General features: G+C 40.0%; 1 protein-coding gene across 2 annotated transcripts in view; it reads right to left on the bottom strand.

Moving 5' to 3' along the window:
• The window catches only part of PALLD (palladin, cytoskeletal associated protein), a 487,514-nt gene that overhangs the window by 225,261 nt on the left and 249,711 nt on the right, over positions 1 to 12,542 (bottom strand). The gene's annotated exons all lie outside the window — the stretch shown is intronic.

Here is a 12,542-nt window from a genome sequence, read left to right as displayed (position 1 = left end):
ATCCAGAGATGTGGTGGTTTATTTTACAAAGAGAGCAATTAGAAACGAGGTTATTCAAGCTTTTTATAATAGTAAATTCGCAATTGCAGAGCAAGAAGTTTTAATTTTAAAAGAGATCCCTCCAAGAATTTTAAGGAGAAGGAAGGAGTTTGCTTTTCTGGCAGAAGAATTAAGAAGACGGGATATTCAGTTCAGATGGGAGATTCCAGTGGGTATGGTGGTGATGTATGCAGGCACGAGACATCATCTTCTTACAGTGTTACAGGCATGTGATTTTTATGCTAACGTTTTAAAAGCAGTTCCTATACCACTCTTGGAATCTAAAAAGAAGAATGGTGAAGGAGAGCGTCAATCACAAAGTGAGAACATACAAGGTGCTGAAGGAGTTATGCAGCAGAGAGATGGAGAATTCCAGAAAGTTACAGGAGTGGATCAAATTTCAGTACCATCGGAGGAGGTTAGAGACCAAAGAATGACACGTGCTGCTGTTAGACAAATGAGACAAGAGCAAGAACACCAGAGAGTTATGATGGCACCTCAAAAACCTACTTACAGTGAAGCAGTGGGAGGAGCGTGACCTAAGAGAGTGCAGGTGATTTTGGAAGAGGTGCTCCAAAAGCTTCAGGTCGCAAAAGATGGCGACAAAGCTTCTAACCTGGAATGTTAATGGTCTAAATTCGCCACACAAGAGAAAGAAAGTATTTCAATACTTAAAGCAATTTAAAAACGATGTTATTTGCTTGCAAGAAACACATATTAGAGCATCAGATCAAAAGTATTTGATAAACTTGAGGTTGGGCACACAGTTTATTGCTTCTGCGACTGATAAGAAAAATGGAGTGGTTATTTATGTTAAGAATACTTTGACAGCGACTTTAATTGAAGCAGATAGTCAAGGAAGATATGTTATGATTGAATTGTTAATAGAAGGCAAGAAAACGCTTTTGGTCGGACTGTACGCTCCTAATCAACAACAAGGAGATTTTTACAGTTTATTACACAGCAAGATTACTCAGTGGGATTATAAATCTTGTATTTTTATGGGACATTGGAATGGTGTTTTGGATGTACAAATGGACAAGGGGGGTCTTTTTAAAAGCATCCCAAGTCATGCTAAACTGCCTAAATCTTTTTTTGAGATGAAGGATGACCTGGAATTGAGAGATGTGTGGAGAGAGAGAGGAATTTGCAAGAAAAAGACTTTACTTTTTTCTCCGATAGGCATCAATCTTTTTCTAGGATTGATTTTGCATTAATTACCAATGATTTTTTTTCTAGGATTAAGAAGATCAAGATTTGTTCAAGAACTATATCTGATCATAGTCCAGTATGGTAAGAGATAGAAAAAGATAATAGAGATAGACGGTCATGACGTTTAAATGAAAATTTGTTTAGATATCAGGAAAATGTGGAAGAGTGTAAAAAACAGCTGAAGGAATTTTTCCAGATTAATATGCATAAAGGTACTTCTATTGAGATGGTTTGGGATGCAAGTAAAGCATATATGAGAGGTGTATTAATATATCTGAATAATAAACATAGACGTAAATTGGAATTCAGGAGGAAAGAATTAGAGGATGAAATTAAGGAAAAAGAAAAGGCTTTAATTCTGAATCCATCTGATGGGAAGATCAAAGAGGTAATTACTTTATTAAGGGGTCAGTTTGATAAGTTAATGGCAGATCAAGTGGCAACTAATTTACGGTATGCTAGACATAACACTTTTTGTAATGCTAATAAGCCAGGTAGATGGTTACCTTATTTGTTAAGGAAGAAGCAAAGGGCTTCTAATATAGATAGAATAGAACATAAGGGTAAAGTAGTGTATCAGCAGAATCTTATTAAAAGGACTTTTGTTGACTTTTATTCTAAGTTGTATGCTAGAGATAAGATTAGAGATGAAGACATAGATGATTATTTGAAAAAAGCTAATATTCCTGTTCTTACGCAGGAACAAAAAGAAGGGATGAATCAATTGATAACTGATGAAGAAATTTTTTTAGCAATTAAACAATTAAAAGTGGGTAAAGCGCCGGGTACTGATGGCTTGACTGCTGTCTACTATAAAAACTTACAGCTAGAAATGGTGAAACCTTTAAGAGAATTGTTTAAGACAATTCAAATGGGAAGAGGGGTGCCCCCATCCTGGAAGACTGCTTTTATTTCCTTAATTCCAAAGGAAGATCAGGATACCACTCAAGCAAAAAATTACAGGCCAATATCACTTCTGAACACTGATTATAAGATATTTGCAAAAATCTTAGCTAATAGATTAATGAGGGTAATACAACAAGTGATTCATGGTGATCAAACTGGATTTATAAGTGGTAGACAAATGAAGAATAATGTAAGACATATTGTAGATTTACTGGAATTTTTGGAAAGAAACAACCAGATCCCTGCAGCGTTGATCTTTTTGGATGCTGAAAAAGCCTTTGATCAATTGGATTGGCAATTTTTGATGAAAGTATTAGAGAAAATGGAATTTGGGGACAAATTTTTACAACCAATTAGGGCGATATATCAAAAGCAAACAGCCCGTATAATAGTTAACAATAGCTTGACTGAACCATGTAATATTGAAAAGGGCACAAGGCAGGGGTGCCCGTTGTCACCTCTATTATTTATTTTAACATTGGAAATATTACTGATTAAAATACGTGATTCGGAAAAAATTAGGGGAGTTCAAATAAGAGATCAGGACTATAGATTGAGGGTGTTTGCAGATGATCTGGTTGTTGCAGTAACCCAGCCGGATTATTCAGCTGTAGAATTGATGGAGATAATAATGCAATATGGGAAAGTTTCTGGATTTAAGATTAATAAACAAAAAACTAAAATATTGTCTAAAAATATGACAGTATCACAAAAGGCTGTTTTAGAAGAATTAACGGGATTTGAAATAGTTAAAAGGATTAAATATTTGGGGATATATCTGTCAGCCTCAAATGTGAAGTTATATAAAAATAATTATGAAATGTTATGGGGAAAAATACAAAAAGAATTAGATAGTTGGAAAAAACTACAATTGTCTTTATTGGGAAGAATAGCGGCAGTGAAAATGAATGTTTTGCCAAAATTTTTATTTTTATTTCAAATGATACCTATACTTAAAAAGGATTTAAATTTGGAGGAATGGCAAAAAGGAATTAATAAATTTGTTTGGGCAGGGAAAAAACCACGAGTTAAATTTAAGATAATGCAAGATACGCATGAAAGAGGTGGTCTTAAAATGCCGAATTTCAAATTATATTATGAGGCTGCTGCTTTGTCATTGATAAGTGACTGGTTTAATTTAACACAAGGGAGATTATTACAGTAAATCTTGAGGGTCATGATTTGTTATTTGGGTGGCATGCATATTTATTGTATGATAAGAAGGTGGATAGTGTGTTTAAGACACATATTTTAAGGTGTGCTCTGTTGCGAGTTTGGAAAAAGTATAGACATAAGTTAAATTATAAGATACCCATTTGGGCAATACCTAAACTCGCAATAGAAAATATAAATGTGGGATTTAAACATGATGAGACTACATATAAGGAAATTTTAAGTTTAGAAAGGAATGTATGGCAATTAAAGCCATATAATATTTTAAAAGAAGAAAAGATTGTATAAACTTGGTTTCAGTATGGGCAATTACAGGCTAAATGGAAAGAGGACCAGAAAACTGGTTTTTCGATGACTGATGAAAACTTGGTAAAGCAAATTAGAGATCAAGGTCAAGCACATATAAAGAGGATATATAATGCATTGATAGAAATTGATTCAGAAACGGAACTCGTTAAAGACTGTATGATAAAGTGGGCGCAAAATTTTCAAGAAGTTATAACAATGGATATTTGGGAAAAGATTTGGGTTAGAAATGTAAAATTTACACAGGCCCAAAATTTAAGAGAGAATTTTTATAAAATGTTTTATAGATGGCATCTAGATCCTAAAAAATTAGCAAGTATGTATCCGAATTGTCAGCCCAAATGTTGGAGGTGTGGTTGTGAGGACGCAACGTATTTTCATATATGGTGGACATGTAAAAAGGTTAAAGCTTTTTGGATTAAAATTTGGTGGAATATGCAAAAGATATTCAAGAAAAGGATAAAGTTTTCTCTGCAATTGTTTCTACTGGGTATTACTACACACACCACTGTTATAGATATTAAGTTGATGTTGTATTTAATTACGGCAGCGAGACTTTTAGTAGGGCAATATTGGAAGAAGGAAGAACTGCCGACTATAGAAGAGTGGACTTTAAAAGTTTCTAATTTGGCGGAAATGGCGAAGATTTCAGCGTATTTGAAAGACCAATCGCAACAGAGATATATTGTGGAATGGAGGAGATGGATTGATTATATCCAGAACAAATATGGAACTAAAAAGTTTCATTTAGCATTTGAATAAGTAGTGGAGTTATATGATGTATAATTAGCTAGTAGTTATTTTGTTATTATTTTGATGATGGAGAGTTAAAGTGCGATAGACTTTAATGTTTTATTGTTGTTAGCATATTTTAGATTATGTTTGTTTGTATTTTTATACCCTGTATTCAGCTCTGGGAAGTCGGGGAAGGGGAGGGGAGGGTGGGGTTGGGAGGTTTCTTTTTTGTTTTTCCTTTTTTTGTATTTTAAAATGTATTTTAAAACTTTTCAATAAAAAATAAATAAATAAATAAATAAATAAATAAATAAATAAATAAATAAATAAATAAATATGACTACTGCTAGGACCATTCAGGTGCTTAGGAAACTTTTTGCAATGCATGGGCTGCCGGATGTCGTGGTATCCGATAACGGTAGCAGAATTTCAAGCCTTCCTGAGGACTAACCTCATTAAGCACGCTACATCAGCTCTGTCAATGCTGCTAACATAAAATGTTATTGCTTGACATGAGATGAAGAAGTAGCTTTTTCATATGTTAAACTTGTGTATTGCTTTAAGACGTGTATTGTTTTAGTTTAAGGTTAGGAGGGGGGGAATGAGTAGGACTGCATTTTCAAGGCCATTTGTCTTTCTAAAGAAGATAAGGTTTGGCAGTTCTTCTAACGGAAGGGAAACTGATTCTTTAAATTAATTGGAGAATATGATTAATGACAAAATTATAAAGGTGGAGAATTGTGTTTTAATATATTGTGCAAGGGGCAGAGATTTCAGATTCCAGCTTCTTTCGAGCAAGCATTTGCCAGGGTATTAGGCTAATAAAGGACTTTTAAGGTAAACAATGCCTCAGAGTCACTTGAAAAGCCCATACGTCAGAAACTTGACACCAAGCTGGAATCCACACTACTTTTTAAACTAATTAGGGAGTCCCGACCTCCCGTCACTGTCTCCAAGCTTCGGAGGCACTCTGGCAAAGAGTTGGGGAAGATCCCATAATGGAGGGAGTAAAATTGCCTGAAGCCAGCTCCCCGGTACCAGCAGCCACCCTAGTGGGGGAAGGGCCAGCAAAGAAGCCAGCAAGGAAAGAGTTTCAGCAATCCTCCCAGATGGGAGCTAGACCCAAACAACCAGGAGAGTGAATTAAGCCCAGCAGAGACTCCAGGAGCCTCGGAGATGCCGGGCCAGCTGAGATTGAATACTTGGGTGAGTGGAAAATCCTGACTGCAGATCAGACTGCTTGCCAGACCCAGAAGTCCCCTGCCAAGCCCTCCAGATCCATAGAAGCTGCTTATCTGGTGGGAAAAAGGAATGAAAACTGTGAGATTAACCATAAAGCCCGATCCCCCCATTGATTCAACAGATGTTACAGGGGATTTTAGTCCACCCAATGAGCAAGCGCACATGGCTGCCTTATGGCCACCTGGCAAGCTGCTCATTCCCAGCGAGTACCAGGACCTAACAGAGGTGTTTAGTGAGAAAGAATGCAATACCTTGCCTCCTCCTCGTCCCAATGATTGTTCCACTGAACTGCTACCAGAGGCCAAACTCCCCCGACCAATAATGTACGCTATGTCCCCCTTGAAATGGAGGAGATGCAGCGATATGTGGATACAAACCTAGCGAGGGGATTCATTGAACGGGCCAAGTCTACTGTGGGAGCCCCTGTGTTGTTCAAAGAGAAAAAAGATGGGTCTTTACATCTCTGCATGGACTATAAAGGCCTAAACGCTGTGAGTGTGGAAAATAAATACCCTCTCCCCCTCCTGAAAGACTTGCTGACCCACCTGGCGAAGGGAAGCGTCTTCACCAAGTTAGACCTGAGAGAAGCATATTACTGGGTAAGAATAAAGGAGCGGGATGAGTGGAAGACAACCTTCAACTGCCCCTTGGGGAGCTACCAATTCAAGATCATGCCATTTGGACTGCAGGGGCCCCCAGCTGCATTTATGCAGTTGATCAATGAAGTCCTACATGAACACCTATACAAAGGGGTTCTAGTATACCTTGATGACATCTTGATATACAGCACGAATATGACCGACCACATAAAACTGGTCAGAGAAGAGTTAAAGAAACTATTGAATGCCAAATTTTATGTCAAATTGTCGAAATGTGAATTTCACCAAACCGGATTAGATTATCGTGGGTATAGAATCTCCAATGAGGTTATTGAAATGGACCCAGCCAAAGTAAACACTATAATTGAATGGCAGCCCCCCAAAACCCGCAAACAGCTCCAGAGCTTCCTAGGGTTTGCCAACTTCTACCGTCAATTTATTCCCTCTTTTGCTGAGATTGCTCTACCTCTTACCAAACTACTCAAAACGGGCAAGGGAGGGGGAAAACCACAACCTGGCCAGCCGCTAGCATGGACTATGATTTGTCAGAAAGCTTTTGAGAATTTAAAAAGACTATTTGTGGCTGAACCAGTCCTAAAGCATCCTTGCCCAGGGGAGCCCTTCGTAATTCAGGCAGAAGCCAGCGACGTGGCAGTTGAAGTGGTGTTATTGCAAAAGAACAAAAGTGGGGTCCTGCAACCTTGTGCTTACACCTCTGAGAAATTTACTGAAAGCAAAAGGAGATGGACAGTCTGGGAGAAGGAGGCCTTCGCTATTAGTTGGGGGCTATTAAACTGGCAGCACTACTTAGAAGGAAGCAAGGTGCCTTTTGAAGTATGGACAGATCACAAAAATTTAGAGGCACTAAAAACTCCCCGCAAATTGTCCCCAAAACAAGTACGATGGGCACAGTACTTCAACCGTTTTAACTTTACTCTAAAGTACATACCAGGAAGAAAAAACTTCCTAGCTGATGCACTCTCCTGATTGCCACAGTACAAAAGCGAACGTGAAGAAGTTCACGAGGCAATTATCCCCAGTCCACAAACTGTGGCCCAACTCACACCTCGCAGAACCCCTAATCCTGATGACCCCGGGGTAAAGAAAATAAAGCGAGAGCTCCTCACTGATCAATGGTTTAAAGACAATCAGACATCCCTAACATGCAGAGATAGTGTGGCTTACAAGGGGGGGGGGGAAATTGTACTTGCCTGAAGCTCTTCGTCTTAATGCCCTCAAACACAGCCATGATGTGAAACAGGCTGTACATTTTGGATATCTAAAAACTCTACATCTCACTCACCGGTAATTTTGGTGCCCGGGACTAAAATGAGATGTAGAAAACTATGTCAAGAGCTGTACTATATGTGCCACCATGAAAAGAATCCCAGGAAAGACCCCTGGGTTACTGCAACCAGTGGCCGAACCTTCTCAACCATGGGAAGAAATAGCTATGGCCTTTATAGCAGACCCACCTGACAGTAGAAGAAATACTGTCATTTGGACTGTGATAGACCTATTTTCAAAACAGACTCACTTTATCGCCTGCAAAGGACTTCCATTGGCTCAATTCCTGACTAAGTTGTTCATAAAACATATCTATCAACTACATGGTGCCCCTAAGCGAATAATTTTAGACAGAGGGGTGCAGTTCACAGTGAAATTTTGGAGAAACTTTCTTAAATTAATTGATCATCTCAAGGCCTATCAACTGCTTTTCACCCGGATACTAACGGAGCTGCAGAGTCCGCCAACAAAATGGTGGAACAATACCTTAGATGCTACGTCTCTTACCAACAAACAAACTGGACCGACCTCCTCCCTTTTGCAAAAGTGGCTTACAATAATTCAGTACATAGCAGCACCAGCTACACTCCTTTCCATGTAGCCACAGGGAAAGAATTCAACCCCTACCGGAATACCCTCAGTTACCCTCTGCTTCCCAGACTGTTGATCATTGCGTGAGGGTTTGGGAAGAAGTTTGGGAAAAAACAAAGGTGGCCTTAAAAAAGACTTTTGAGACCTACAAAAAGCAAGCTGACAAAAAGAGAGCTCCCCAAAGAACATTCCAAGTTGGGGAAAAGGTCTATTTGTCAACCAAATACCTACTCCTCAAACTACCCAATAAGAAATTGGGACCAAAATTCTTGGGGCCTTTCCCCATTGTGAAAATCATCAACCTGGTCACAGTCAAATTGAAACTACCCAGACTTTGGGGGAAAATTCACCTGGTGTTCCACTGTAGCTTGCTGAAAACTTTTCGAACCTCCACTTTAAGACCTCCCACTAAGAAAGCACCTGGACCCCTCATGGTAACAGGTCAAACCCATTACGAAGTGAAATGTATTCTGGACTCTAGAATCTTTAAGGGAAAATTGCAATACCTAGTACAGTGGTACCCATTGTCTGAAGCCAGTTGGGTGAACTCTACTGATGTGAAAGCTGACAGACTTATCAAAACGTTTTATGAGAAACACCCCAACAAACCAAAAGCCAACTCCTAACTTGTGTTTTGTTTACATTACAGGATCTGTCCTTTTTCTAAGGGGGGCCGGATGTCAACGCTGCTAACATCGAATGTCAACGCTGCTAACATCGAATGTCATTGCTTGACATGAGATGAAGAAGTAGCTATTTCATATGTTAAACTTGCTTTAAGACGTGTATTGTTTTAGTTTAAGGTTAGGAGGAGGGAATGAGTAGGACTGCATTTTCAAGGTCATTTGTCTTTCTAAAGAAGATAAAGTTTGGTGGTTCTTCTAATGGAAGGGAAACTGATTCTTTAAATTAATTGGAGAATATGATTAATGACAAAATTAGAAAGGTGGAGAATTGTGTTTTAATATATTGTGCAAGGGGCAGAGATTTCAGATTCCAGCTTTTTTCGAGCAAGCATTTGCAGGTGTATTAGGCTAATGAAGGACTTTTAAGGTAAACAATGCCTCAGAGTCACTTGAAAAGCCCATACGTCGGAAACTTGACACCCTTCCAATAATGGGCAAGCCAAATGGATGGTGCACACTACAAAGGAGTCACTAAAGCGCATAGTGACTTGGGATTGGCACCACAGACTGGCTGATTTTTTGCTCTGCCAGCATACTACGCTGTGTACAGCAACTGGCAAGAGCCCAACAGAGGTTTGATGGGGTAGGTGACTAATCACAAAACTCGACAGGCTGCACCCAGACTGGGTGGCAGCAGACGCCTCTCACCCAAGGCCTCCAAGGGAGTTACAAGTCGATGATGGGGTGTGGGACTGGAACTATGGGCATGGGAATTTGTGGGTGCCAGGCAAAATCGCTAAAATCTCAGGCCCTCTCTCATAGGAAGTGACTTTAGATGGCGGGTGAGTTGTTCACTGCCATATTGATCAGCTGCGGAAGCGGTTTCCAGAATGGCCACAAAGCAAGGACCTCGTCCCAGGTCCAATTCAAGGACCTCAAACCGGCAGCCAAGCCGAGCTCTTAGGACCCCAGCAGTCAGAGCAATGGGGAGGTGGTCGTAGAGGGGCAAAGCCCAGGAGTGCAACATGGGTCCCCTGATAGGGAGAGTCAACCCAAACAATACAGCCACTGTGCTAACTCTGCTCAAACAATGGACTCTGGGGTGGGCCAACCTGGAATGGCCAGCCAGAGGAATTCAAGTCAGTCAGACTCTCATGGACTCCATGATCCTGGTCTACACAGCCCAGCGGGCAAGCTGGTAGACTGGGAGTTGCCAGGATCCCCCAGGTGATCTATGATAGTTCGTAAACCACCAGTTTATTTACAGGATTTTGTTCTAAAATAATTGTGCTGTAATGTTGTGTGTGTCACTGAGATTGCTGCCTGCTCAGAAAAGTCTCTGTATTAGTGAATACTTTGGGAAAATGCTGAACTTGTGCATACTACTATTTTGTACCTTTGTAAACTCTGTAATTACTGTACTTATTTCTTTTCTTGCTATAATGTGTGTACATTCTAGGGAGGAGGGGTGTAATGTATTGGGCTTTGTTTTACTGAGTGTACTACATGGGGTTTGAATGCTGGAAGGTTGCTTAAGCAGGGAGCTGGCTAACGGCTCCCAGCTCCTCAGACAACCTGTCTCCAGTGCTGCCATTGGCTGCCTCTAGGGCGGCAATAGGTTGCTTCAAACCTATTGGCCGCCACCTAGGGGCCAGGGTATAAATAGCTGCATTCGCAGCCTTGTTTCCCAGTTCAGTTCCTACAAGCGACTAAAGAATGTTCCTGACTGAACTCACTTGCCTCGTCTCTTCATTCAAGCAACAAACCCAGTACAGAACAGTACAGGTAGTCCCCGACTTACAACAGTTTGCCTAGTGACTGTTCGAAGTTATAATGGCACTGAAAAAAGTGCTCCCCAAGCCACAGCCGAGCAAGACACCTGCCTGCCCACCTGGCCACACTCTTTCTCCTGTCTGAGGTTTTCATTGGTGTGAGCATTTTTGTTCAGGATTAGCAGCGGGGGTGGGGTGGAGGGTATTTGGTTTTTATTCCCCCCGTCTGCTGGGTGGTTGCAGCAGGTCTGGTCACTTCACATGTCTCTGGGACACTGTGACCATCATATATATGAATCAGTTGCCAAGCACCTGAATGTAAATCACAAGACCCTGGAAAGGCTGCAACATTCCTGCTGATCGGCACATCTTCTGGGCTCTGCAGAAGCACCAGGATCAACACCGAGCTCCAGCTGGAGCCTGGTGCTGATCCTGGTGCTTCCACTGAGCCCTGACAGCCCCAAATTAGCGCCAATCAGCTGAAAAGTGGCACTGATCCTGGCGCTTCCACTGAGCCCTGACAGCCCTGCAGCTCCAGCCATCTCTCGCTCAGGCTTTTGCAGTGCTGCCACTGGTCCAGCTCATTCCCCTCCCCAGCTACCACTTTTCTAGGATGGCCACATACCACCTGCCAGGTGCCAATGTACCACAGGTGGTACCCATACCACTGGTTGAAAAACCCTGATGTAGCGCATCTCACAACATTTACAAAGCCAGGTGGTTCAGTCCCCCCAAAAAGAGCAAAAACACTGGATTTGGGAGAAGTGATGCTGCTCCATCCAGCAAAGCAGAGCCTAAATTAGAAAGCAAGAATATAGTAGAGCCCTAGATGTAGTATGAACCCAGTTGCAGTGTTATTTGGGAAAATTATCCCAATGCTAATCTTTTGTTCAGAGCAGAAACTTCATAGGCCTCAACTATCCAAAGAAGACCATAGTCATACAACTATGCTGCAACTGAATGGGAAACCTGGCACCAAAAAATATATCACAAAATGATCTGAACGAGTCAGACAGATATAAAATCAACAACAAAATACCTACAAATCGACAATAAGGAGCTAGTTAGAGGCTAGGTATAATTAATGAGGTGATCAATTTCTCATAAGTTATCTCTGTCTTGTGATGGATGTGTGCCACTCTAATCTGATTCCAAAGGACATGACAGAAACCAAAACCTTTTAATATTCTCTTCAGTCTGACAATCTTTTTTTAATAATATTTTATTGATTTTCTCATTTTACAATTGGATATGAGTGGGTTAATCAATAGTTCGACAGTGTACATAAATCTTTAGTATAAATCTCATGTTACAACATCAAATATTTCTCTCTTTTTCCATTAATATCTGTTAGGGTTAGTGTAATATTCTAGTTACACATCTTATCTATTTGATTATAATATTCTCTGTTTTCTAAAAGTTATCTATTTTCCACCATGTTCAACCATCTAATTGATAATACAGTATCCCCTCTAATAAATCAAAACCATTATAGCTGTTGTCTGGGTTAACCAATAATTCAGTAATATACATAAATTTTTAGTTTAAGTCTAATATTAGAACATCAAATACTTCCTCTCTCTTTCCAATAATATTTGTTATCTCATATTGGGCAAATACAATTCTTATTTTCAACTAAGTAGAAACATCTTTGTTACATTTATTGATAATTTTTAGCCTATACATATCTTAATTGCATTTGCACTTAATATCCTTGTATGAACAATGTCCTGTTATTGCTTCCCCCCTGCAAACTTTAATTTCCCATCAATATTCAAGAAAACACTATTATTTATGATTTCCAAGTTCTTTATGTTTAGGTGACCAAAAGCTTCCTTTATCTCAACTTCTTCCTTTTTCCCTTTTCATACCAAAGTCTAATATTCTAGCTACACTCTTATCTATTTAATTATAATGTTACTCTAATTTCTAAAAGTTAGAGGGACGTGGTGGCTCAGTGGGTTAGGACACTGAGCTTGTCGATCAGAAGGTCGGCAGTTTGGCAGCTTGAATCCCGAGTGCCGCGTAGCAGAGTGAGCACCTGTTACTCGTCT

This window comes from Vipera ursinii (assembly GCF_947247035.1).
Source record: "Vipera ursinii genome assembly, chromosome: 7".
In the NCBI taxonomy this organism is placed as follows: domain Eukaryota; kingdom Metazoa; phylum Chordata; class Lepidosauria; order Squamata; family Viperidae; genus Vipera; species Vipera ursinii.
Note: the sequence above shows the minus strand (reverse complement) of the source record. Positions and strands in the feature narration are given on the sequence as shown.